This window comes from Bos indicus, chromosome 4 (genome assembly GCF_029378745.1).
Source record: "Bos indicus isolate NIAB-ARS_2022 breed Sahiwal x Tharparkar chromosome 4, NIAB-ARS_B.indTharparkar_mat_pri_1.0, whole genome shotgun sequence".
Taxonomy (NCBI): domain Eukaryota; kingdom Metazoa; phylum Chordata; class Mammalia; order Artiodactyla; family Bovidae; genus Bos; species Bos indicus.
This window is the reverse complement of record NC_091763.1, coordinates 81,542,939-81,569,813: the sequence shown is the minus strand read 5'-3', so window position 1 is coordinate 81,569,813 and position 26,875 is coordinate 81,542,939. Positions and strand designations below refer to the sequence as shown.

At 38.6% G+C, this 26,875-nt stretch overlaps 1 protein-coding gene across 2 annotated transcripts in view; it reads left to right on the top strand.

Moving 5' to 3' along the window:
- Nucleotides 1–5,167: 5,167 nt before the first annotated feature.
- The window catches only part of RALA (RAS like proto-oncogene A), a 58,753-nt gene continuing 37,045 nt past the window's right edge, over nucleotides 5,168–26,875 (top strand). The window contains exons 1-2 of one of the 2 annotated variants that reach the window (XM_070788055.1): nucleotides 5,168–5,413; nucleotides 19,994–20,095. The gene's annotated coding sequence lies outside the window, so the exon portion shown is untranslated. The remainder of the gene's footprint in view (nucleotides 5,414–19,993; nucleotides 20,096–26,875) is intronic. The other variant, XM_070788054.1, reaches the window with a different exon arrangement.

Below are 26,875 nucleotides of genomic sequence, written 5' to 3'. Positions count from 1 at the left end.
TTCCCAACCCTAACTGATTAGAATTTGAAGGAGGGTGTTATAGCTATAAACAGAACTATTTATATTTGTTATATATTTAAATTTATATAAATATACATATAAGGTTTTACCCAAGACTTACTTTGTTTAGAATGGGACTCAAGAATCTAAATTTGCTTTAAAGCTAACCATATCTTCCTCAACTTATGATGGGGTTATATCTCAATAAATCCATCATAAATTGAAAATAACATAAGTCAAAAATCTAACCTATTGAACATCATAACTGAGCTCAGTCTACTTTAAATATGCTCAGAACACTTACATTAGCCTACAGTTGGGAAAAATCAGCTAACATGAATACCTATTTTATAATAAATCTATTTTATAAATTTCATGTAATTTATTGACCACTGTAGTTAAGATGAAAAACTGAATGGTTGTCTGGGCACAGGATGGTTGGAGATAAAGCAGTTATTTACCCTCGTGTTCACGCAGCTGACTGGAAGCTGCCTCATGAGAGAGAGTATTGTACCCATATGGCTAGCCCAGGAAAAGCTCAAACTTCGAAACTCCAAGTATGGTTTCCACTGAACATGTATTGCTTCCACACCATCATAAAATCAGGGACTGTCTGTACAGGTGGTTCTGAAGGTTAGCAGTCACACTTAGGAACCATTGATCTAGTGGTCTTAGCCTTTAATCCCAACAGAACAAGTATGGAAATATGTGGTCCACAAAAGTGGAAATGAAGGGCAAGATTATAAAGTCTAAATGTCAGACCTCCATTCTTCATGCATTCTCACTAGAGTGGCCACAACATTAGGGCAGAAACATTATACAAGTGACTGTCATGGTACCTATATAAACCTACCCCTTTAGGCCTAATGTCAGCAAAAGTGAAGCAGGAAACAGAGTCTCATAAACTTATGAGTCTCATAAACTTAAGCTAAAAAACAAATCAAAACAAAATTTTACCTAAATGTGCTAAAAATGGACACACACACCTAAAAGCTTCTAAGGTGATCACATATTTTTCATATTCAACTAATCATCACAATATACTTTTTATTTTTATCCCTAAAATATTTTAATTACTTACGCCTGACACCATGAAGATGAATAAAACAAAATGTCTGTCTTCAAGGTGGTAAAGGCATTTCTATAAACATAAGAATAGCAGTTGAAGTTTTAAAAATTTAAGTTTGGCTAGATTTCTGAGATTCTAACAGGCAATCAATCATAAGCCAGAAATGCAAATAACTGCCATATCAAGCTGGTAGCAATCTATGAAGTCCTAGAAAGAAGGCTAATTTGAGAGTCTCAGGATAAGAGATTGAGTTTGACTTGGCTACATGACAATTTATGGCGAGTCTTTCAGCTCTTAGGCAAATCTTCAAACCCTTTGAGCCTATTTTTTTTTTTTAACAATGCATGTCTTACAAAGTTGTTATGAAAACAAAACGAAATACAAATGTTAATATACCACGGGTATTACAGATAATATTTAGAACTCTACTAATAATAAAACGTGTATTTTGAGTTCTTTTTCCACCAATAGGGACAAACTGCTAGTAACGAACAACTTTCTCACCTTACTCCCAATACATCTAGGCGGCTTTTGTCATTACTATATGTATAGCTATTGTACATTAATATATTTTTTATAAATTGATATATAAGCAGGTATATAAAAATAAATATGCACATTATATAGCCATGAATATATTTAAATGAATGTTTATATACACATACACCTTTCAAAAGAGAAATACTGAGGGCAGCAATCTAAGGGGCAAAATTTCATCTACTGTGGAAATAGATGCTGGACAAGACCTTCTGATTAAACAATGATGAAAATGACAGATTTATGCACTTACCTTCATACTTCAAACATGTAACTACATGTAAATTACTATTCTATGGGGATGTGAGTAATGCTTTAATAGAAAATTCCAGTTAAACGACTGCAGTAAACTGATCATTAATTCTAAAATGTAATTCTGACAAAAGCATACATACCTTATACTTCTCCCAAAAGCATAATTAGCTACAAGCAAATGTAAGAATTATAGTTACTAAAACTTACCTTTTTTCCTCATAAATAAGGTAGGTTTATAAACAATAAAAATTAAATGAACAAGTCAAGAAGAAATCCAAGTATATTTTAAAACAGAATCCTTCCTGTTCTTTGAGTTGTTCAGGCAGCAAATTTTGAAATGCTCATGCATTCTACTGGATATTAGTGCTGATTATTAATAACATATACTTACCATTATGCCCTTTCATCCAAGTACCTCAAAGAGCTTTTAAAGCAATATATGTTATTTCTTGTAATATCTCTGAGAGGCAGACTGGTAGAAAGTTATTATTAACTCTATTTTATAGTCAAAGAAGCTAGGGCACTGAGAGGTTAAATGACTTTGCTGGGGTCATATGGTGAAAAGAACTTTGGACCTCAAGATCATTGTTCTCATTTAGAGTTAAGTATATTATCCATTACATGGTTGTTTACTACACCTAAATGTAATTCTATTCCAGGAAAATTGAGAATAATGTATTTGAATAATCTAAGAACTAAAGGTGAGAGTTTATTTTTGTGTGTATTTAAAAAATGCTGTTATACAGGAATATAGAATAACTAATAATTAGTCTTTGGTTTGTTGCTGTAGCTATTATTTATAGGGCTTTTGCTATTTGTGGCTTTCTGAAGCCTCTGCTCAAAAATGATCCATTCTATTTCTGACTGTTTTAAGCTAGGTTAGCATAGCTGTAAACAACCAAGAAGCAGCTGAGACAGGCTGACTAACTTGAAGTTGTCTTTCATTGTGTTTCCATTGCTCACTCTTCTGAAAGTCATCCTCCTTCTAGTTCTCCATTCAACAGGTATCTCTGCAGTCTACCATCCTCAATCCTCCATCTATGGCCAGTTTAACTAATGCCTTGTCAATTATTAAATTTTTAAAATTTAATTAAAGTAAGATAGGGATTTCCCTGGCAGTTCAGTGGTTAAGACTCTGCACTCCTAAAGCAGAGGACGTAGGTTTGATCCCTGGTCAGGGCACTATGATCCCCCATGGTGTACCATGAGGCCAAATAAATAAATACTCATCTGCTTTTAATAAAAATCAAAGACTCTTAAAAATACTATGCTATCCTAGTTATAATTGTCATATTCAGCTTTTGCAAACCTAACTTTTATAGGCTTCCCAGATAGCTCAGTGGTAAAGAATCTGCCTGCAATGCAGTGACACAGGAGATGTGGGTTCGATCCCGGGTCAGAAAGATCCCCTGGAGAAGGAAATGTCAACCCACTTCAGTAGTCTTGCCTTGAGACCCCCATGGACAGAGGAGCCTGGTGGACTACAGTCCATGGGATCTCAGAGTCAGACATGACTGAAGCAATTTAGCAACTGGCACAAGCCTAACTTTTATTGTCCTTAGAAGGCCATTAGGCATATATCACCACATGGGGATTTTTTAAATGTAATATTTCACCATTTTTCCCAAGAAAAAGTAGGGAGAAAGGAGAAGTGGTTTTAAATCTGTGCTCAATGAAGTGAGACTGCACAGTTGGCTTGAATGTGGTAATACAAGCCTGTGGTGTTTGTTACTTCATACCACATCCTACCCAGAGCTCTAGATATATATAGCAACTGCCATTAGACAGCACCATCCATGCTTAAAGTCCACCAGGTCCAAAATGGCACTTATTTTCTGCACCCTACCCCATCCCAATCCTTCCCTATTTGTAAAATACACCTTTATCCTTCCCCCAAAAGCAGGACAAGGCATACTTATAGTCATTTCTATTCTTTTACCCAGCAAGCACCTGCCCCCCATGAATCAATTATCATAACCAGTTCACTTGGCATCCTGTACTTTAGGAATTCATCTTTGGATTTTCACTGCCACGCACATTATGGTTCTTTTCTCTTGGTTTCTGTAATGGCCCCTGGTCTACAAGCTCTCTGCTTGCCCTGCTCCTCCCCTCAGCTAATCTATCCACCAACTTAAATTGTATTATCAATCTGTCCAAGGTCATTCCTCTATGCATTGCCTCAGCACAGCATAAGACGGTTCATGTTTGGCTCCTGTCTACTACTTCAGATTCATCTTTTTCAGCAGCCCAGGCTTGAAATCGAATTACTTCTCAGACTTTTCAATACTATTTGTTCCTTTGCTGCACGTCAGGATCTGGATTTGCCACTCCACCCCTTTTTGGTGCTGTAAAATCCCCACATTAAAAGCTTAAAGCAGTTTCAGTAAACTCACCCATTCTTTTCTCTCTACATCTTGATATACTACACTTCCAACCATAATTATTTGTTTTCATTAGACTGGGCATCCTTTGAATGGACTGTGTCAAGCGCAGAGTTGATACTCAGTTGGAGGGTGGGGAGGCTGGAGAAGGGAGTTAAGTATCAAGAGACAAGACTGTAGCTGCTAACGGATGTTAGTCTAACGATCTTATTTCGAACCTGTGGATGGATTAAATAAAACAAACGATTTAGTGGAACTACTTCCAATTTAGGTTCCCAAATTACACGATGAAGCTACGGGTTGATCTCAATGCCACACCAAGACATCAGAGCTGCAGTGTCGTAGGAGGCTCAGGAATCCTCAGGAAAGGATCCCAGGCTATCCGCCGATGAAGAGTTCTCTAGGGATCAGCAGGAGAATAGGAGGCCCAGGGCGGCCACCAGACCCTCCAGGCAGAGCAGGCGACTGACTCATCTCCCGGGATTCGGCCCGCGACGAGCCACGTCGCCGGCTCCATTCGGGAAACCCCGGTCACATTAGAGTTGCCTCCACCCTAGGACGCCCCGGGAGAAGGGGCTGCCCTCTAGAAGCAAGATGGCGGCCTCCGCTCTCCCCCTCCTTCCAAAAACCCCCTCCTGGTCCCCAGAAGACAGACAAGGACGTCGTGGCGCCGAGATCCGGGAAACTCAGCGAGGCCCGCGGCCACTCCCGGGCCCCCGGGAGGTGACTTCACCTCGCCGGCGCAGAGAGCCGGGGGTGGAGCCGCCCTAAAGGCCGTGAAGCCCGCCCTCAACACTCAGAGAGTGGACACAGGAGAGCCCGCGCCCTCCGGCCATTGTTCTCCAGCCCCGGCCCCCCACCCTCCTCTCAGCTCGCAGACAGGAAGTTGCTTCCCAGCCGGCTCCGCCCCACTCCCCAGCGCCCCGGAAGTGATCGGCGGCAGCTGCTGCAGAGCGGCCAGGAGGAGGGTGGATCTCCCGAGAGCGGAGCGCCCGGAGTCCTCCTCCACCTCCTCCTGCCGCCCAGGCTCCACCGCCGCCTGTCGGACTCTTCCTTTTGCCGCTCCCGGCGCGGAGCCTCCTAGACTACAAGAGCGGAGCACTGTCCGGCTGGAGCCAGCTCAGCCGCGGCTTCCGGAGCCCACGGGGCGGCTGACCGGCTTGCGGTGCAGGTGAGCGGTGCCCACCCGGGCCGGCCCGGGAGGGGTTGGGGCCGCCCGCCCGGGCGGCGGGGGTGTGTCTGGGCGGCGGCGATCCGAGGCCCAGGCGCAGGGCCCGGACGCCGAGATTGCACCTCCCGCGTTCTGCCCGGGAACCAGCTGCGGGACGAGCCCGAGCTGGAATCCGGGGCGCCGTGTTCGCCGCTGTGCGGACTATTGCACCTCTCGAGAGCGGGCGGTTGCGGCGGGGTCCCCCGAGCCCGGCACCCCTTTGAGTTGGCCTCGTCGGAAGGTCACCCTGCATCTCTGGCCCGCCGCGCCGAGGTCCCCGCCTGGGCGGTGCCCGCGACCTGGGGGACCCGTCGCCGCAGTCCCCGCGCCTCACTCCGCCCCTCTCCCCTCCCCTTTCTTCCACTCCTTGTCTGTTTGCGGGCAGTTGCTTTTTAAACATCTCTGGTAGGGTTTTGTGCCAGTTAAAGGAACGGGTTTTACAGGTTGAAGTCATTAGATGGTCCGCACTGAACTAAATAGCTGGTCCAGGGCTCTTGCACAGGTTTAGCCAATAGTCAGGAATCAAGCCTCTGAAGCGAGGACGCGATAAGGGTGTTTTGAGCAAGGGGGTGTTTCCTCCGTGGTTCGTTCTAAAGGTTTTCCAAAAGTGAAAGATGTGATGTGTGTGCTCCAGGCTGGGTATCTGTGTGTAAGTGGGCGGAGGTGAGGGCGCAGAGAGGTGGCAGTGTTGTTTCAAGGTTTAGGGAGAATCAGGGAGTTGACTGGCCTTTTCTTGGGAACCTGAATGTCCAGACTTGTGAGAGCTCATCCAAGTGTCATTGACGTTGTTTGAGAACTCCAGGACCACGCCCTACCTGTCAAGCTAAAAAGCACCTAATTTACGAATTGTGTCGGGAGCGGGGAGGCGGGGGGGGGGGGAGGATCGTTATAAAATATGTGTCATGAGTTAATTCTTGTCCTGGAAATAAATTCCGACTTTAATCATGCTCCACATATTGAATAACACATTTCATTAGTAAACTCATTTCCACTAAAGGAAAGGTATTCCTCTTAGCTTATGTTTATTAGTGTATTTCAGTGTGTCTTATTAGCTTACGTTTTTGTCTCTATTAATGCAATATTATAAAATGACTTGTGATTCTTAAAACATTATTTTTAGTTTTTTAATTTCTTCAGGGTCAGAGTCATGTCTTTCTCATCCCTGTGCTTACATGGCATGTGCCCAGAATATAGAAGTTATTCACACAATTCTTCACCGAGTGAATGAATGTGTAGGTGATCTCACAGTTGCCTTCTAGTAGTCATTTATTTTGTTGGGCTAAGGTGTTTTTTTGTGTGTTTTTGTTTCAGTTTGGGGGCACATGCAGATTTTGCTTTGTCTTTCCGTTCTTTAGCATGGTCAAAGGACAAATCAAGAAGAATCCTTTGCCATCCTTCCAAAACTATCCTACCATGAAAGATTAAAATTATATTTGGGGTGTTGTGATTGAGTATTATAATAACTTGTATTCAGTGGGAAATGTTTACACTTGAGCTTTTTTTGCCCAGGATTATCAGGATTTCCTGGTGATAGTAAATTGCATTTGGAGTTTGTAACCATACCCTATCTTAATCAAACAGAGAGAATTGGGAGTTACCACTGTGGGATAGTGTGGTACATTGCAAAATTGCTTATAATGGCTCATTTTTTTTTTCCCCATGGGTGCATGAAGTCTGACATAACAAGTTCTCTTGTTATGACCTTGACATGACTTACCGATTAGCCACTTTCACACGATTTTTCAGCGATCCAGATGCTGTTCTCCAGTGTGTCTGCTGAGTGTGCAGTCATCTGTATCAATTATTTTGAAGTAATTCTTCATACAACACTTTCTTTGCGGGGCTTTCAGTGAAAGGGGGCTAATTATAGGAAAGAATGTTGTCTACCATTTTTGCAGGGAGATAATTTTTGCCTGTGGATGGTTGGATTATTTTCACTGTAGTGAGGTTCAGATAAAAAAGCGCTGATACCTTATTTTCTCTCCATGTCTGGTCCTGCACTGGTTTTCCAAGCTTAGCTTCTGCAGAACAGAAATAAATATATCAGTATCACTTCTCGTATCTGTGTGTACCAGTGTAATATGCACATGTACATGGATTGCAAAGACAGTTACTTTTAAAATATTGGATTAAGAGGCTGTGAGTATTCATGGGGAAAAGATTGTGATTTTGAAGAATTAGGGAGACGGTTCATGGTTTTCATTGTTTTATGAAATTTTTCATTTTAGACACTAAGGAGACCGAAGCCTGCAGTTTCTTATCTCAGTGACATAACCACTATACAGAGGTCAGATTTCCCTTATTTTAACAACCCTAGCAGTCCTCCTACATTGATTGCCTGCCAAGCACTGTGATAAGAACTTTACTTGTATTATTTTTAATCTCTACACTACAGGAGGTAACTTTTCCATAGTTTACTAAGGCTAAATGAAGTTAATTGCTGGAAGCTGGGCCACTAGTGAGTAATATCATCTGGATTTTGAAGTAATGATTGCTGAGAGCATTGGCTATTGCAATTAATCCTAAAAGACTGGGGGAAAAAAATTCAATTTTTGATTTAGCTGAGCTTTAAGAAAGCAAAGATACTGATCTCCTCAGTATTCTTGCCCATCAGATGGGGCCTGGGGTAACCACTGACCCTGGCCAGGTGGCTTCAGACAGCAGCCAGTCATCTGTTTATGGTATTTCATATGTCATCCCCTTCTGCATGTGCCATGATGAAAAAATGGTTGGGTGTTGTTCATGTAAATGTCCTGGGAGAGTAAACTATTAGGAACTCAACTTTGGTGTTTGATGATTACTTTTTACCTTTCAAGTAGCTGAATAGTCCCTATTTGAGAAGACTATTGGAGGCTTGTTTGTGGTGACCTTTCCTGAAATCTTGTTTTTTAGCTCTTTCTTGGACCGAAGGAGATACGGGAACTTATCCTCCAGCCCCCATTAGTGACAGTTATTCGTTTTGTTTTCTTTAGCTCTGAAACATCTTTCTTACTACTTTATTGCACTCATAAGGATTTGGTTAAAATATAGAAAAAACGAAATTAAAGCTTTGAGTTCTTAAAGATGTTTGAATAAATTATAGAAAAGAATTTGCATCTTTGACTTATTACATCTGCAGGTGAAAACTTAATTTCTCAACATCAGAGGGTATTCTCTCTGACCCAAAAAGCAGGCTTCCATAAAATACATGAGTATTCTTAAATACACCACAACTAGAGTCCTGTATCAGATTGAGTAGACGGACATAATGCTTGACACACATAATCTCTTTGAAGTCTGGGATCCAGTTTCATTGCAGAATTCACTTATTGAAACTACATATCGGGGTTTGTCAATGTCATCTTGGAGAATAAAACACAGCAGGATTATGAAATGACTTCTACCCCCAAATACACTGTGAAGGTGGGGCAAAGATCCCCAGTTTCTAAATAGATCATAATTGTAGTCTTTAAACCACAGGATCTCTGCTTTCTTGTGCAGTTGAGAAGCTAGCATAGTAATCCATTGAAAATGAGGCTGCCCCACTACTGAGTGGTTGCAGATGCTTTAGTTCTGCTGCCCTATCTGGATCTATTCTGGATTCTTGTAGCAGCCTTTCAGCCTCTGATTGGGGTCTCCCCGCCCAGTCTTTTCGCCACAGTTTGGGGGTTAGAGCAGTCTTGATATTCCCATGCTTAAAACCCTTTGACACCTCCTTCTTGCTAATTAAAAAAATCCAAATTCCTTTTATCCTTAATTTCATATATAAGTTTAACTTATACCTCTCCAAAAATTGTATCTTGATTCGATTTTTTTTCTCTCAACTCCATCCCTCAAAACAACACGCAAAAAAACAGCTTTCAAGACTGGGCTAGTTACTCCCCTTGTGATCTGCCATAAAATCTACCTTATACTACTATGGACAGTGCCTTCATTAGCCTATTATAAATTTTGTTGACCACAGTCTATAGTATACCCATGCATTCTTAAAAGCCTACACAGGACTTTGTCAGAAGTTCCCACATTTCCTCAGTTCTTAATGACATCTTTATTCCTGGTGGCTCAGATGGTAAAGAATCTACTTGGAATGCAGGAGACCAGGGCTTGATCCCGGGGTTGGGAATGGCAACCCACTCCATTCTTGCCTGGAGAATTCCGAGGACAGAGGAGCCTGAGGGGCTACAGTCCATTGGGTCACAAAGATGTGAACAGGACTGAGTACTAACACACTACACTACAAGTAATATCTGAAGTGAAGTGAAGTCGCTCAGTCGTGTCCGACTCTGCGACCCTGTGGACTGTGGCCTACCAGGCTCCTCCGTCCATGGGATTCTCCAAGCAGGAATACTGGAGTGGGTTGCCATTTCCTCCTCCAGGGGATCTTCCCAACCCAGGGATAGAACCCAGGTGTCCTGTATTGGAGGCAGACGCTTTAACCTCTGAGCCACCAGGGAAACCCCAAGTAATATCTAGTATCTTTCAATTACAGATGATGTTATAATGCTAATCTTTGTTTCTTTGTACTGTGAAAGCATATCTTCAGAGTAAATGCATGTGTAAGATTTGTTAGATTTGCCAAATTTTTCTTCTATAGGATTGTAGTATTTTGAATTCCTACCTGTGGTATATGAGTACTGCAGCTTCTGCTAATCTGAAAGATGAGAAATGGTATCTCAGTGTAGTTCTAATTTGTATTTCTCATATTACAAGTGAATTGAACATTTTTTCATATGTTTAAGGGCCATTTCTTTGTATGTTTAAAGTTGTTCACGTTATTTGCTCACTTTCTAAATAAATTTTGGTCTTTTCTCCTCAGAGTTTAAAAGTTCTTTATATTTATGAATATTAGTCATTTAGCTTTGCCACGTATTGCAGATACTTTACCCAGTTATCTTTTGGCATTGCTAGTGGTACGTGTGTTTGTTTTTTTTTTCTTTTGACTTGCAAAAATTTGTTTCTGTGTAATAAAATATATTAAATTTATTGCATCTAGATTTTTAGTCATAGAGAGCCTTTTTGGTACCCACAGGTTAGAGAGGAATTTAGCCATGCTTTCTTCAGTACTAAAACAGTTTTATTTATAATATAGAGAGCATTCAGTTCTGTGATCCATTTGGAGTATTTCTGTTTTGATGTAAGGAATGGATCTAATTTTATCTTTTCCACATGACTTTCTAGTTGTTCTAATGCTACTTCTAAGAAAAAACTTTGCTCCCTTTATCATGTGCTAGATTTCCATATGTAATTGGGTGTGTTTCATTCTTTTGTATGTCTGACTATTCCTGTACCAGTAAGTACTTCACTGTTTTAATCATAAAGGCTTTGTATATGATTCAGTATCTGGTAGGGCTTTACTAGTCTTGCATGTCTTATTTTTTTTATTTGAACTCTAGCATCAGTTTGTCTAGTCCATTGAAAAGCTCACTATTTTTATTGAGATCTCATTAAACTTACTATTTAACTTAGAACTGATCTCTTGATGATGTTGGAACACCTTAATCTTAAATAAGCGAAATCTTTTCATTTTCTTACATCCACTATTTTGTCTCTGCAGAATGATTTATATTTACTTTACAAAAGTTTTGAACATTTCATGTTTATTCCTACATATTTTTTATTTTGTCTTTTGTTGTTACTATTATAAACAGAATTTTCTTATCCATTGTATTTTATCATTGCTTCTCTTTGGCCCAGATATACAGTTACTTGTTGTTCAGTAACTCAGTTGTGTCTGACTCTTTGCAATATATAGTTATATCACCTATAAATAAAGGTTTTATCCTTTTCTTTTCCAGTGTTTATATTTCTGTTTGTCATATCTAATTGCATTGATTACTATCTCCAGAACTATGTTAAATAGTAGTGTTAAGAGTGTCTTTGATAGAGATGCTGATTGTTCATTGTATTATCTTCCCTGTGCATGTACAAAGATAAACATTACACTGGATATTAATTTAACTGGAAATTCCTTGCCATGACTACAGTCCTTCACTATTTCTGCGATACTAATGTCGATAGATACAAGAGGCAGGAAGCTTGACTTACCTAGTGGGCAGCAGCAAAGTGTAATGACAGTCGAGATGAGGTACTGATCCTTAGTTTCCCAGTTCATACAACCATTCCTGAGTTCTGTTCCTGCCTCTCCATATAATTCTTCCAAACCCCACTGTAATCTTCACTCAGTGAGTCATGGGTGCCACAGGTTAAAAGCAGCCATAGGTCTATGAAAATCTAAGAGCTTCCTTCTAGGCTTTCATGGTCTTTAAGTGGTTTCTGTGCCTAGCAGATGAATTAGGCTCACCTTGTATTGATGTGATTATGGCTTAAGTCCTTAGTCAATAAGGCAAGTCAGATTTGTAATTAGATGAGTAATCCATGGGGTGGCCCATGGTACACAGATATGGGGTAATTGTAGGCAAGTTTGTAGGGCCTGGGTCCATTTGGCCTCCAGAATTCATTTGTAAATGCTCTAGGCCTCTGGCTGGAGGTATATGTTGGTGTGGAATCAGATGCTGGGATGCTGGGCACATTGCATTCCCATGGCAGCGATGGACACACACCAGTGCTCAGTCTCCCATGTTCTGGAGAACACGTTCATTTCACTGCTATCTACTTCACCCAGAAAGTTCAAGTAGCATTATTTTCTGTAGATTCTTACAATTTCAAGATTGTCTAGGTCCATTTTGTGAACTTGCAGTCCACATCTCATTTTCTGTTTTAGTCATTCTATTTCCTTTCCCAGGAGTGCAGGGTGATGGGATATTTATTAATTTCTTGTCCCTTGTGCTTCCCTAGAAGTCCCCTCAAATCCCAGTCTGTGGCCTGTAAGTCCATCTTCGTTGTCCCAGAAACGCTGGTAGGTCTCTAGGTTGAGGAGCTCTCGCCCCCCAGCTGAGTACTCTTGGTCTGTGGCCAGTCATCTGTCTCCACTTTTTCCTGGGATCTATGTTGCCTTTTTATCTGTGGGTCTTGTTGCCTCCTAATCCACAGTTCTACCTTGGGCAGGTGGTGGTTGGGGGCTCTCCTGCCCCGAGGATCCTCAGGTCTCATCCTCTGCTACATGCTGCTACCCTGATATCTGGGCTTGCAGTTGGCTGATCTTTTCTGTTTTCTGTTTTCTGCCTTATTTCCCCTGCCCCCATCTTTTTAGTCTGAGGACATTTCGTCTTCCTTCATCTTTCTGCCTAAAACACTTTCCTGTGACAGAAACTCCCTGTCCTCTGAGATCCTAAGTTTCTGGGACACCAGCCCTAGTCTCTTAGCGCTTGGACTATCCGTAACTTTACCACTACCCTGTCAGTCTCTAAGCTCTCCTATTTCATGTGTCTACACTGCAACTAAAATAATTCTCTATGTCTCTTACTTCATTTATTCTTATTTGCTGAGCTTTCTTGATCCCTCAGAATAAAATAAAGCTTGACCATTTGCTCTATCTTTTCTTGTCCTTTGCTTTGGCCAGATTATCAAACCCACCCTTGTTCTTATGTTTTGTTAAAGTTTATATATATACATATATTTGGTTACAACTGTTTGAACTTTTTGCGCATTCATTAGTCATTGATTTTTTTTTAATCCTGTCAACTGTCTTTTTATGTCCTTTGCTTATTGGGGTGGGGATGGGGAGGCTGGTTTTTTTTTTTTTAATGAATTTGTCAATTTTATGTGGTATAATTCACATACCAATAAATTTACTTTTAAAGTGTTTAATTCAGTGCTTTTTGTTTGAACTGGAACAGTCCTTTTGATTCATAACAGAATCCCTGTCTTACATTACTGTGTCTGAATTTAAGCCATTAAAACTCTAAATTGTTTAAAAGTACACTGTTAACAGATTGTGGTATAGTGAGTAGAAAGACAAAATACCCAAATTAGAGTGGTGAAAGGGAATTATTCATATTGAACACTGACAGTGCTTTGAAGAATTGTTTGTACAGTGTTGACTACAAAATTGAGGAACTCTAGTTGTAGACAGGAGTGATCAAATGTGATGCTAGATTTAATTGTGTGTTTCTGTTCTAGGAAGGCACAAAGTGTAAGTGACTAAATTTTTAAAAATTGACACTTAGCACTTTTGTGTATGTGATTTCATTTGATCTTTGTATCAGCCAAAGAGATGACAGTATACCTCATCTCTGCCTCTTTCTGAAATGCACAGTGAACTATATTGGTGAGTCCTATTACATTTGCATTTTAAAATGAGTGCTCCATGAAAAGATGTTCAGTGTCACCAGTTACTAGGGACATGCAGATCAAAACACAGTGAGATATCACCTCACACCTGCTGCTAAGTTGCTTCAGTCGTGTCCGACTCTGTGCAACCCCAGAGACGGCAGCCCACCAGGCTCCGCCATCCCTGGGATTCTCCAGGCAAGAACACTGGAGTGGGTTGCCATTGCCTTCTCCAATGCGTGAAAGTGAAGTCACTTGGTCGTGTCCAACTCTTCGCAACCCCATGGACTGCAGCCTACCAGGCTCCTCCGTCTGTTGGATTTTCCAGGCAAGAGTACTGGAGTGGGGTGCCATTGCCTTCTCCATCACACCTGCTAGAATGACTTTTATCAAAAAGGCAAGAAACCACAAGTGTTGGCAAGGATGCGGGGAAAAAAGGGGATCCTTACACATTGTTGGTTGTTGTTTAGTCACTAAGTCGAGTCTGACTCTTTGCGACCTGTGGACTGCAGCACTCCAGGCTTCTCTGTCCTTCAGCATCTCCCAGAGTTTGCCAAACTTCATGTCCATCAAGTCAGTAAGGCCATCCAACCATCTCATCCTCTTTCATCCCCTTCTCCTCTTGCTTTCAATCTTTACCAGCATCAGGGTCTTTTCCAATGAGTTGACCCTTTGCATGAGGTGGCCAAAGTATTGGAGCTTCAGCATCAGTCTTTCCAAATGAGTATTCAAGGTTGATTTCTTTTAGGATTGACTGGTTTGATCTCCTTACTGTCCAAGGGACCCTCAAGAGTCTTTTCCAGCACCACAGCTCGAAAGCATCAGTTCTTTGGCTCTCAGCCTTCTTTATGATCCAACTCTTACATCCGTACTTGACTACGGGAAAAACCATAGCTTTGACTATATGGACCTTTGTTAGCAAAGGTTTGTTGGCAACAGATTTCTCTGTTTTTTAATATGCTTTCTAGGTTTGTCATAGCTTTTCTTCCAAGGAACAAGCGTCTTTTGGTGCTGCTACTGCTGCTGCTAAGTCGCTTCAGTCGGGTCCAACTCTGGGTGACCCCATAGACAGCAGCCCACTAGGCTCCTCTGTCCCTGGGATTCTCCAGGCAAGAATACTGGAGTGGGTTGCCATTTTCTTCTCCAGTGCATGAAAGTGAGAAGTCAAAGTGAAGTTGCTCAGTCGTGTCCGGCTCTTAGCCACCTCATGGACCGCAGCCTACCAGGCTCCTCCATCCATGGGATTTTCCAGGCAAGAGTACTGGAATGGGGTGCCATTGCCTTCTCCGGTCTTTTGGTGCAGCCACTATCAAAAATAGTATGGACACTCCTCAAAAAGTCTAGAATAGAGCTACCATATAATCTAGGTGTTCCACTTCTGGGTATTTATCCAAACAATGTGAAAACACGAATTCAAAAACATGTATGCACTGCTAGGTTCATCACAGCCTCATTTATGATTGTCAAGATTTAGAAACAGCTTCAGTGCCCATCAGCAGATAAATGGGTAAAGAAGATGTGGTGTACACAGACACACACACACATGCAGTCACACACACATACACCACAAGATAATACTCAGCCATGAAAAAGATGAAATCTTGCCATCTGTAACAACATTAAAGTCAGAGAAAGATAAATACCTTTTGATTTTACTCTTGTGGAATATAAAAAGAAAAAAAAAGGGAAGAAACCAAACTAAAGCGAATTCAGAGAACAGAGTACTAGTTATCAGAAGGGAAGGGGCAGGGGTGAGGGCAGAATAGATAAAGGGGATAAGCTGTATGGTGACAGATGAAAAGTAAATTCTTGGTGAGCACATTGTAGGATATAGAAGTAGAAACATATGTTGTACAGATGAAATTTATATAATGTTGTAAACCAGTATTACCTCAATAAAAACAATGTTTAAAGAGAGAATATAAAATGAGTAATCTTTTCCCCCAACTTTGTGCTTTGAAAGATTTCTTTTTTTTAATTGAAGTGTAGTTGATTTTCAATGTTGTGTTAATTTCTGCTGTACAGCAAAATAATTCATATATATATACACACACACACAGACACTTTCTTTTTTTATATTCTTTTCCATTATGGTTTATCCCAGGACAATGACTATAGCTCCCTGGGCTATACAGTAGGTCTTTGCTGCCTTGAAAAGTTTACAAAAAAGTTAATAAGAGTACAGGGTTGAAAGCCAGTAGTTACTAATCACTTTATATTCACCAGTTATTGTTTTGCTACATTTGCTTTACCTTTTTAAGTGTAGATGGTTTTATTTTTCTGAGTTGTTTGAAAGAAGGTTGGAGACATGAAATTTCACCTCTATGTACTTGAGTTTACGTCTTGTGAAGATGAAGACATTCTCCTGTATTACCATAATACTGTTGTAATATTTAAGAAAATTGGCAATAATTTCGTTACATCATCTAATATCTAGTCCAAGTTCAGAATTCATTAATTGTCTCCTATCATCTTCAATGGCTGTTTTTCTCCTTCTGAACCAGGACCCAGTCAAGGTTCATAATTTCTGCTTGCTTGCTTTGACTTCTCTAGCCTCTTTTCACTTTTTCTAAGTAACTTTTGAGACATAGTTTACATACCATAAATTCACCCATTTTAGATTTACAGTGATTTTTTAGTAACTTTACTGAGTTGTATAAATCATTACCATAATCCAGTTTTAAAACATATTCATCTCTTTAGTATAAAATCTCTTATACCCCTTTGTAGTTAATTCCCATTCTATGAATATACTACATTTTGCTTATCCTTTTACTGGTTGATGGACATTTGGATTGTTTACCCTTTTTGGTTATTGTGAATAATCCTGCTATGAACATTCATGTAGAAGTCTTTAATGGACATACGTTTTCATTTCTCATTGGTAATGTAGAGTGAAACCTCTAGGTTGTGTGGTAGCCGTATGTTTAATACATCATTTTGCATTCCCACCAGCAGTATTTGAGAATTCTTGTTTCTCTGCATCTTCATGAACAATTGTTAATCATGTTTTAAAAAAATGTATTGCCATTCTGTTGGGTATAAATAAGTATCTTGTTGAGAATTTAATTTGCATTTCTCTAGTGAATGATAGTGTATCTTTGCATGTGCTTATTATTAGTCTTCCACCTGTTTTCTTTAGTGAAGTGTCTACTGAAATCTTTTGCCCAGTTTTTAAAAATTGGATTATTTTTCTCATTGTGTCTTAAGAGTTCTTTGTGAGTTCTGGATACAGGTCCTTAAGATCTGTGATTTTCAAAGATTTTCTCCTAGAGTGTAATGAAGTTAACCACAAGCCTTGCTTAATTTTTCTAATTTGCCATGGGGCTTTTTGGAGAGTTGGAATAAAAGCTAAATCTTCTGTTTATAATTCTTCCACATGTCTAGTACTGAAGTACTAGATTAATTAAAGACTAATCAAAGACAGCGTAGACCCCTTTATCTTCATTCTGCCATTAAGCAGTGAGAAACTCTTCCTTTCTAAGCTGTAAGAAGCAAATAGAGACCCTATAAACCGTTAGCATTCATTCAGTTGTCAGAGTCAGAAATCTGGTTTAGGCTACCTTAAGCACAACAGAAGTGTGCAGGCTTTGTCTCCTTCCCCAGCTCTGCTTCTTTCTTTTTTCGTACTGGCAGACTGTGTGGTAGCCACATTCATCTCCAGATTCATCAAAGAGCCTGTCTCTCTCACTCGTTTAAGGAGTAGAGTACTCTGGCCGGCCTGTGTCTCTTGTCCTGCTTTGTAGTCCTGCCCGTATATATAGTCCCATTGTAACTGTAATAGGAGAGAATGGTTCCCACAAGAAGAGGGCGTGCTGGCAGACAAACTGTGTTTAATGCCTCTTTAGGGGCAACGGGTCATTTTTTGCTCACTTTTATGAAATTAAACCAAAAGTAATGAATAGGATATTAATATCTGAAGTTTAAGGGGGAAATCACATTTGTTAGCTGATTAAAGTAGCCTTTACTAGTAGCACTTTTTCTTACCTAACCAAACACAGGTGATATTTGGTTTAAGCTAAAACATTCCAGGTATCTCTCCCATGGAAGTGAGGGGAGGACCTACATTAACAGTGATAACTTGATAATTGTGGCTGATTTTTCTGTACTTCTCTTGCGTGTTTTTTTATGTAGTTTTCTTTAGCTGTCTGAGTGGGGGTTATAGCCAACTCTCTTGGAGTTCCTGCATTCCTACAGATTGCTGAAACGCATTTTTATAATTAGTTTCCTTCCTCTCTTCTTTCATTTACTTGGATTCTCAAGCTCTGTCTGTGTCCATATGTTACATGATTCATCTTCAAAGCGGTTTTTTTTTTTTTTCCCTAAAGTAAGGCTTGTTCCCAGTTCCTTTTCATGACATTGAGTGTATGGTGATGGTGACGATGCTATTGATGCAGTTGTGATTTCCCTGCTCAAAAGAGAATACTTTTCATCACTCGGAGCATTTCTAATCTAAACTCTTGAGTAGTCATACAGCTGATATGTAAGTACTATCATGAAGTCAAACAAATAATTTTGAACACTGTGGCTCTTGTGTTGCGTCTATACTTTGCCAGTATTCTTTAGGAGTTATTTTTAGTGTGAAAATAAATGCAGAAACAAGAGCTTCTGATTTTGGACTGTATAAAATGTATCATCTCTTACAGAGTTAGAACAGGTCTTCAAAGGGCAGCTAATACATTCTTCCACTGTTTACAAAAATCTCCTCAAAAACTCCTTAGCCACTAGCCATTGCTTAACCACTTGTAGTGGTATTGTGGAAATACGTGTTATTTCTGGATGTCTTAATTTAAAAATCCATCCTTGTTTTGAACTGTAGTCTATTACCTTATGGCTTCTCTTTATTCCTCTTTTCTCTGGAGAAGCACTTAGCACACAAATATGTTTTTGAGCCCCTGTTAAACAGTGCATCTGTTGACAGAATCAAGAATAGTCATTTTCACATGTACCTGTCTTCAAATAATTGAAGATGGCAGCCATGCAACTCCCTTGCCAGCTTCCCAAGCATCTGCCTGTTCAGACACATCCTTCATGTATTTAGTTAGTTCCCTAACCATCTTGGTCACACTTTTCTAAAAATAATACAGCAACATTCACTTATCTGGGGTCAAACTTTACAACTTGAAATATGAAATGTACTTAGGGAGAAGGAAGTAACTGGAATTTGTAGTTTTCCTTCCATGGCCAGGCCCTCACCCAAACACTTCAGATTCATTATTTCCATTTAATCTTCCAAACACAACCCTATGAGGTAGAAGATGCTCCCCATTGAGAATTAGAAAGTAAGGTTTCAAAACATACAGGGTGGGGGGTGGAGATACCTTTGAACATCCAAAGTAGAAAGGTAAGGTCCTAATGCTAAAGGCTATTATGTGTCCGGTGCTCAAGAGCATAGTAATAAGTCTTTCAGAACCTACTTACTCTCGTTTTATATCTAGTGCAATAAGCCTGGTAATTTACTTCCAGACAGTTTTTGGGGATGGAGAGGTGCTCTGAAGGCACGTAGGCAGTTAGTGATCAGTGAGGGACAACTGTGAAAGGATGAGGCAGAAAGACTACAGCGTGACATTAGAATTTAGAGTTCCATCTTCCAGAGCTATTGAATCTAGGGAAAACTGCCCTAAATTCGTAGTCACCTCTGAGAACAGGGTAATAGTTGATCATTATGATTCTGGGTTATCAAGAAAAAAAATTTTAACTGTTCAGTTAAGTTGAAGAATTTGTTTGACATGAAATTCTGAACTCAATTTTTGTCAAATACAACTCAGAAATTAAAATATCATCCTATCCAAATACTGCTTCTGATGGCTCAGTTGCTTATTTTGATTACTGGCTTGTTGAGAAATTCTCATGGTTATTACTATTATTTTTTGATGTGCGTATACATATGTGTGTGTGTGCTTAGTTATGTCCGACTCTTTGCAATCCTGTGGACTGTAGCCCACCAGGCTCCTCTCTCCATGGGATTTTCCAGGCAAGAATACTGGAGTGGGTTGCCATTTTCCTACTCCAGGGGATCTTGCCAACCCAGGGACTAAACCCATGTCTCTCGCATCGCCTGCATTGGCAGACAGGTTCTTTACCACTACACCAGGTGTGTGTATATTGAGTGTTAAGTATACTTGGTAAACAGGAGATATGGCTCTTTGATGATTTGGGGAGCTGAACTTTATCTTTTATAGCTTTGATTGAATTCCCAGGGTTTTCCCATCATGGATGTGTTAAGGTTTATCACAACTTGACTGGTCCACGTCCCGTGCTGTCAGTTACTAAGTATTTAGAGAATGCTGTTACTAGACTAAGTGAAACATAACTTAAAGTTTTAAATAAAAATATATGTGAATACTTTTAAGATTATCTAGTTAACAGTTGCTTGCTTTTTTCTTAAATTAGGAAGTAAAGGAAGAAGATTGTATTACTCCAGAAATACTTTAGTTTCAGCCTTCATCTCATTTTCCTCCAAATCCTAGCTGTCCATTTGGTTGTTCTTTCAATGTAAGTAGTGAAATAACTACTCTTTGTTATTCTTATGAGTTTAAAATGTATCTAATTTTATTACATCTTTAAAGCTTTGATACAAATATCGACAATGTGTTCTTCAATCAAAAAAGACTAGTTAAAATGTACAGTCCAGAATATTTATAGGGTCTTTTTTTGGTTGTTTAAAACTCAGAAGTAATCCTTATCAGAGCATTACTGCCGTAGAGAACTGTAAGATAGTAAGCTTTTCTGTGTTCTTAGTGAAATTTTAGTAACATCTTAAGAACAGTGTTGTGCAGTGTAGAATGTATGTCATTATCTGACAGATTTGTGCAAAATGTAAGAAACTGTTTCTGCTTATGGATTGCCTTTTGCTGTTTCTTTACTGATAAATCAAGAAGTATGATATGACCAGGTTTCCTTAAATCTTAAAAACATGAAGTGCTTTTTTGATTATAATTGTAACATCATTTGGGTCAGAATTCGTTTTCAACTTAATGTCAGTATAAAGTATTATCAGTTACAATAAAGCTCTTAGGCCAAGGATAAATAGAAGATAAATTCCTTTTTGTAGGTTATTTTTGTTATATTAGTCAATAAACTTCTGTTTGAAATCTGTGTCACAGTGTCACAATCGAGCAGATGGGTTCAAAAAGAAACATTCCCTTTTAAGGCAGTCATATGAAAGTAATTTTGAGATGAAATTTGTTACTAATGTGTGTTTTCTTCATTCCAAAACTGGGACATGATGGCAAAAATGGTCTCATAAATGAAGTGAAAAAGAGAAGAAAGACAGTAATTGAGAGTTTTTTTTCTTTAGAAATTATAGTTGTTTTTTTTTTTTTTAGTATTTGAAGCTCATAGACATCCATTTATTCTCACTACAGTGTAAAGTTTGGAATAGAAGTATAGAACATTTTGGGGGAGACAGGTATATTGAATATTGAACATAAGTTTTGTTTAATAAAATATTTATTGAGTGAAAAGCACTGTTGTGTGCCAGGCACTGTGCTAGACACACATGAGGGAAGGCACTTAACCCCCACTGAAGTGACAGGGAGCACTCCCCAGAAGTGACCACAGGAGGATGAACAGGACTTTGATAAAGGAGATGAATCACATTGAGTTGGACATCGAGTGTTCAGAACTAGGGAATAAAATTCATGCCGTGCACTTTAGAGCGAGTGTGGTGTATTCCTGAGGGGTGTTCCAGAAAGGGCCCAGGGCAGAGAGGACTGGGAGAGTTGTGGGCAGATCTTAAAGCCCCTCATTTCAGGCCTCTGGGGAGCCATTGGAAAAATTTAGGAAGCATCATGATCAAGTTTACCTTTTGAGTGTTCTCTGCAGCAGTGCTTCTGAAATAATCTCTGATAAAGGTCTATTTTTTAAGTTTTCTGTATACAGCAGACTGATACTTTTGTAAAATATAGTAAAAAATAAAATACTAGAAAAATGAAAATTTAAGAAGACAGAAAACAAGCCCATTTTAAAAATTAAGTTGAACAAACATAAAATTACTGTCAAGTTCCTCTTTGAGTTTCTAAATGTATACTCTAAAATTGGTTCTTTCCTATTCTTGAACTAGTTATGCTTTGAGTACCTCTCCTGCAGAGGAGTAATCTCTTTTTGATCGTGTACCTCCATCGGTACAGAGTTCTGGAAACTCTCATGTGTATATTTACTTTCAAATCATGTACATGTGTTACTGTGCAATTATATGATGTGTGCCATAAACTGTAAATACAAATTGAAAAATAACAGATTTTATTAACTATTTTAAATGAAAATGTTTTATTCTTTGTAGTTAAAAAAATACTTTGCACTAAAATATTGTTTAGTGAGAGCAGTATAATTGAATATTTCATTACAGCTTTTAAAAGACTTGGTTCATTCATAAAAGTAATCAGTGTATTAAATGATCATATTGTATACTTTGTATATAAGTCTACTGTCAATTATATTTCAATAAAGCTGGAAAAATTAAGTAAGAAATAAATTGTCTCAGCTCTCTTCCAGATGATGCCAGACCATAGTATATACAAGAACCCCTACACACATGGGGTCTTCTTTCTGGTGGAGGTTATTAACACTTCGTGATTCAAAGGCCTGGTTTTAGGGTTGAGTTTGTTTTGTATTTGTTGTAATGGCTGTCATAGTTGAAATCAATGCTTTATAAAGTATATAGATTAGAATGGGAGAACTGTGTTGTTGGATGGGTTTCCTTGGTAATGCGCCTCAGTTTTCAGTTTCATCCAGCAGTTAATGACAGATTTTTAATGAAGTTTGTCTTGCTTATTTTCTTTTCCCCTGATGTCAGTTCTTACAAACCCATCAGAATGTCTTCCCTTTGTGTGTGTGTGTGTGTGTGTGTGTTTAATCAGTGTATTCAAAATCCAGTGAAACTGTAGATTTAAACAGGTTAGGAATTTTCAAATTGGTATTCAGGTGAGATGTAAAGTGGGCATATTACAAGCTTATCAACTCTTCCTGTATCCATTCACTAATACCACACTGTCTTTATAGCTTTCTAATAAGTCTTCTTAGTCAATATAATAAGAGTCAGCAATATTTTCATAAGGCGCCAAGTGTTAAATGTTGTAGGCTTTGCAGGCCAAATGGTCCGTTATAGTACACACCTTAGCCACTGTAAATAGAAGGCAGCCATAGATAATACATAAATAATTTGGAATTACTATGTCCCAGTACAAGTTTATATACAAAGAAGCATTTTGCTGTGAACCTGAACTGTTCTAAAAAAATGAAACCTATTAAAAAGAAATGAAGGCAGAAAAAAAACAGCATCACTTTTTTGTTCTTCCTGCCAGAGATGCATAACCTGAATCTGATCATCATACAATTCACTTAAGGGACATTCTGTGAAAAAATTGGTCAGTAATCTTTAAAATTCCCAACTTAATGAAAGTCAGAGAAAATATTAGGAATTCTTCTAAACTGAAGGTGACCAAAGAGATATGACTATTAAATGCAGTGCATGATTCTAATCCAGTGCAGAATCTTGGGTAAGGTCTGAGGAGTCTCTGGTAGAAATGTGTTCATGCTGATTTCCCAGTTATGGTGGCTGCATTATGATTTGTAGATGCTTGTCCTCATTTATTGAAAATAAATGCAGAGGTGTTCAAGTGATATAGAGTGAGCAACTTACTATCAGATAGCACAGGGAAAAAGTCGTTTTGGGTTATAGTTGCAACTTTTCTATAAATTTGAGATTATTTTGACATCTTAAATGTATATATCATTAAAAGTAAAATAGATTTATTGGCAGGACAGTCTAGTTTGACAACCTTCTACATACTTTGGTGCTGTTTTGGATATTCTTGATGTTTCTGTTTCCATACAAATTTTAAAATCAGTTTGTTGGTTTCCACCAAAAAGAAAAACCCTGCCAGGATTTTTATTGAGATCGAGTTGAGTCTGTAGATAAATTTGGGGAGGATTGATACTTTTGCAATAATGTGGGTTCCAGTCCATAAACATGACTTAGAGCAGTATTTAGATGGTGTTTACATTTTCTTAGCAGTGTTTTATAGTTTTCTGTGTAGTTTTTTGTTGTTGCTATCCTTTAAACCACAAAAAACTTTACACTAGCTAAGCTGCTCAAACTCTAAGATAATAGGTGTTTGTTATTCTAAGCCACTAAATTTTAGATTAATTTATTATGGAGCAATAGATAACTAGTAATGTACTTGTTTTTTAATTTTTAAATTCTGTGTAATTATTTTTTTGTTTCTACCTTTTTTGTAGTAAAATACAGTAACGTAACATTTAGCATCTTAACTATTTTTAAGTGTACAGTTTCATGGTATTAATACAGTCACATTGTTCTACAGCCATCACCACCATTTATCCCCATAACTCTTTTCATTGTAAAACTGAAACTCTGCATTCATTAAACAATAACTCTCCAGTCTTCCCTCCCTGTAGCCCATGGTAGCCACTGTCTACCTTTTGTCTATGATTTTGACTACGCTAAGTACCATAGCTAAATGGCATCATACACTATTTGTCTTTTTGTGATTAGTTCATTTCACTTAGCCCAGTGTCCCAAGATTCATCCATTCTGTAGCAGACTGCAGAATTTCCTTGCTTTTCATGTTGAGTATTATTCCATTGTATGTTTATACCACATTTTGCTTATCTCTTCATCCATTGAACTTGAGTTTCTTCCATACTTTAGCTGTTATGATGAATGCTCTGTGAATGAGTGTACAGATATCTCTTTGAGACCCTACCTTGTTTTTCTTTCTTTCTTCTCTTTTCTTATGAAGGTTTCAATTATTTTGGGTATATATACTCAAGAAGTAGAATTGCTGTATCATATGGTAATTCTGTTTTTAACTTTTTGAGGAACCACCATACGGTTTTCCACAGTAGCTGTACCATTTTGTGTTCCCAATAAGAGTGCAGAAGGGTTCCAGTCTTTCCACATCCTCACCAGCACTTGTTATTTTCTGTTTTGTGTTTGTTTTGTTTTGTTTGTAGTAGCAGCCATCCTAATAGCCATGAAGTTAGTTATTCTTGAGCCCAAGTGGGTGATGATGTCATTCACTGAAATGAGGAACAGAGGAGAAAGAACAGGCTATTTTAATCATTTTCAGCTTGAGTTCTCTGAATATCCATGTCATTATAAGCAGTAACAGTTGGAAGCATCAGATGGACTCTCTTCAGTTCTCCGTTAATTAATATTGAAGATGCATAATCCCTTGTACAGTCTTGTCTTGTTTTTTATTCATCTGTTTGATGCGTATCTTATAGAATCATTTTGACAAATATCATAAAATGTTAGAATATTGTAAGCATTCATCCATAAATTTTAGCATCTTTTCCTTTAAAAATAAGCAGGAACTTATTTAAGGTTCTATTATTTAAACTAATATAAGCTATTAGTTTATATTCAGAAATATAACTGAGTATATTCCTATTAGTTTATAAGCAGGTTGTTTTTGGTACTAAATCTGCATAGCCTCTGCTCTTATGGGACTTACCCATGAATTTTGGAAATATCTTCATAGTGACCTATAACTCAGCTATAAAAATGATTTTTGTAAATATACTAGAGGTAGAATCCAACTAATTGTGTGTCTAATCAGAATTCCATCAGTGTGTGCGACTATCTCAGATATACTGTGTCCTTGAACTTAATCTTATGGTATATAGTACATTGGAAATAGTGTAGATTTGGGGTTTCATAGGCCTATATTTGAGTTCTTGCACAGCCATTTATTAGCTGTGTGACCTCACACATCTTACATAACTTTAGGGACTCATTTACATGGTTTTCTACTGAAATCTGAAAAAATGAAAATTTCTACCAACTTGCCATTGTTATTGTTGGAAACCAGAAGACAGTTTTTTCCATATCTAACCTAACACCTTGGACATTTTAAGCCCTTAAGTAAGTATTAAGTATATTCTCATTGTTGTACAACCATCACCACCATACATCCCCACTGCTCTTTTCATCTTGTAAAAGTGAAACTTGTTTCACTTCTGTGTCACCAGGTTATATCAGCTGGTATGATACCTCTCCTATATAGCATGTCATTTTTTCCAGGAAGTCAGAATTGTACTTCCCTATCAACACACCTTTATAGAAGCTGTGGTCTGCTCCCTGTGGGTTTGGAAGCATCTGTCATCACACAAGCCTAAAGTTATATGTCAACTTTTGGAAGTTTGTAGATTTTAAAGGAGTCCAAGGCTCCTGGGTTAGTCCTCATTTTACAGATCTGAAAACCATGGTCGTCAGAAGTTAGGTAAGTGTCGGAAAAACTAGTCTTTGCAGGCTAATGTGTGGCAAAATCTCAGTGTGTTGACTCATATTCCATCCTTTTTGCTATAAGTTATCAGGGGCTCTGGTTATGTTTTACAAACACTATGAGAATGTAAATTGAGGACAACGTTAATATACACAATTTATTTTGCTAATAAGTTTTCCATCAACTTTGTAAGTGATCTGGGTTTTGGTTTGGGGGATTTTTTGCAGGGGGAGTCTCTTCACAGTTAACTCATTCAACAAATATTTCTTAAGGACTTAGTATGTGTCAGGTACTGCTGAGGTAATGGAGATGCAACAATAAACAAAAACTCCCTGCGCTCATGGATCTTACATTCTACAGACCAGAATCCTGAAGGATATGAGGACGTGGGCCATATGTTTATCTTCTAGTAGAAGGAATGGCAAGAAAAGTTAGAACCATAGTAAGAAAAAAAAAAAAAGAACCATAGTAAGGATTTTATTCTGAGTATCATGGGAGGTCTTCTGAGGAGTGGATATATTCTCAGGATGGAGCCTCTAAATTTGCCAGCAGATCAGGTGTGGCCTAAGAAAGAGGAGTCAAAAATGATTCCAGTAGTTTTGCTCTGAGAAAGAATGAATTGCCATTTACTGATAAAGAGATAACTAAGAGAGGTAGTTTGGGGTAGGTAAATTAGATAGGAGTAGAGTCTGGACAGTTTGGAGTTTGGGCAGTTGAGTTTGGACTACCTGTTAAGACAACCAGTTGAAGATATTGAATTGGTAGTTGAATATGAGCCAGGTGTTCAGAGGAGAAATGAAATCTGAAGATATAAATTTGTGTGTCTTTCCATGTAAAAAAGTATTCTGAGTGAGAGCATGAAAGGAAAGACTATAGCTAGCCAAAAGGGGTCCAAGATGAACCCTAAGATAACACGAGAATTTAAAATGATGGTAATGGAAGAGTAATAGCTAAAGAGATTCGAGGGGGGGAAAAAACCAATGTGATTAAGGTATCTTGGAAGTCAAAGAAAAAATGTATT